Raw genomic sequence first — 1963 nt, forward strand, 5'->3', positions numbered from 1 at the left:
TCTCACCTATTTAGAGGGCTGACCCAGTTGGGGACCCCTCAGGCTTTGGTTCATAGTTCATGTGTTTCCATTCTTTTGGCTATTTGTCCCTGTGCTTTATCCAACCTTGGTTTCAACAATTCTCGCTCATATAAACCCTCCTTTTTCTCGCTAATTAGACTCCCGGAGCTCAACCCGGGGCCTAGCCATGGCTCTCTGGATCCAGATTCCTCAGTCCTTGGATGGGGTTTCTGGCACCACTATTTTGGTGTTTGCCCATTACATCACCAGAATAGGTCAGTTCCAGCTGTCTCTCGAACATTGCCAGCAGTCTATTGTGGGGGTATCTTTGTGGATTTCTTTGGGCCTCTCTAGCACTTTGTTTCTTCCTTTTCTCATGTGGTCTTCATTTACCATGGTCTCCTATTCCTTGTTCTCCCTCTCTGTTCTTGATCTAGCTGGGATCTCCCCCTCCCACAGGCTCTCTTTCCCTCGACCCTCGCCCTTCATTACTCCCACTCATGTCCAGGTTTTTCATGTAGATCTCAGCCATTTCTCCATCATTGGGTGATCCTCGTGTCTTTCTTCACAGACCTGGAAAGAATAATACTCAACTTCATATGGAAAAACAAAAAACCCAGGATAGCCAAAAGAATCCTGTACAATAAAACAACTTCTGGAGGCATCACGATCCCTGACTTCAAGCTCTACTATAGAGCTACAGTAATAAAAACAGCTTGGTATTGGCATAAAAACTGACATGTGGACCAATGGAATTGAATTGAAGACCCTGACATTAACCCACACACCTATGGACATATAATTTTTGACAAAGAAGCCAAAAGTGTACAATGGAAAAAAAGAAAGCATCTTCAACAAATGGTGCTGGCATAACTGGATATCAACGTATAGAAGGCTACAAATAGATCCATATCTGTCACCGTGCACAAAACTTAAGTCCAAGTAGATCAAGAACCTCAACATAAATCCAGCTACTCTGAACCTGCTAGAAGAGAAAGTAGGAAGTAGTCTTGAATGCATTGGCATAAGAGATCACTTCCTAAATATAACACCAGTAGCACAGACACTGAGAGAAACAATCAATCAATGGGACCTCTTGAAACTGAGAAGCTTTTGTAGAGCAAAGGATATGGTCAACAAGGCAAAGCGACAGCCTTCAGAATGGGAAAAAGTAAAATTTTTATTTATGTTATTTTTCTGATTTGTTTTTTATTTTTTCAAGACACACTTTTCCTGTGCTCTGATGGTTTGGAACCCATTTCATTCTTTTTTAATTTTTTCTATTATTAAGTGATTTTCCATTCATTTTACATACCAACCACAGATTATCCTCTCCTCCTTCCTCCCTACCCCCAGCCTTCCCCCACAACCCAGCCCCATTTCCCCCTCCTCCAATGCAAGGTCTCCCACTGGGAGTCAGCAGAGCCTGGTACATTCAGTTGAGGCAGGTCCATGCCCTTCCTCCCTGCACCAAGGTTAATCAAAGTGTCCCACCATAGGCACAGGTCTCCAAAACGCCTTGGAGGAAAATCCTTGAGAATATCCTGTTGTTAAGAACACCAAAGCCAGGGTTACAAACAACACTTCAAAATTCCTCAGTAGGACACAGTAAGAGTTAGGAGTTTGGGACAAGGTTTGACTGGGAGCTGAGACATAGTGAGCATTATGTACTAGTCCCCAGAGTAACTCTGAAGTGTGCATCATAATCCTCTTCACTACTCAGGGTTCTTTAAAGTAACAGAACTTATAGAATGAATGTTTTTGTGCATGTCTATTGAGTGGATTTATTAGGATGACTTACTGGCTGTGATCCAGCAAGTCCAACAATGGCTGCCTATGAACTGAGTTTCCAGGAATCCAGGAATTGTTCAGTTCACAATGCTGGATGTCTTAGATGGTCTTCAGTAAATACATGAATCCTAAAGAAGTAGGCTTTAATGCCCGTGAAGGAATGCACTTGAAC

Source organism: Peromyscus maniculatus, chromosome 4, assembly GCF_049852395.1.
Source record: "Peromyscus maniculatus bairdii isolate BWxNUB_F1_BW_parent chromosome 4, HU_Pman_BW_mat_3.1, whole genome shotgun sequence".
Lineage (NCBI taxonomy): Eukaryota > Metazoa > Chordata > Mammalia > Rodentia > Cricetidae > Peromyscus > Peromyscus maniculatus.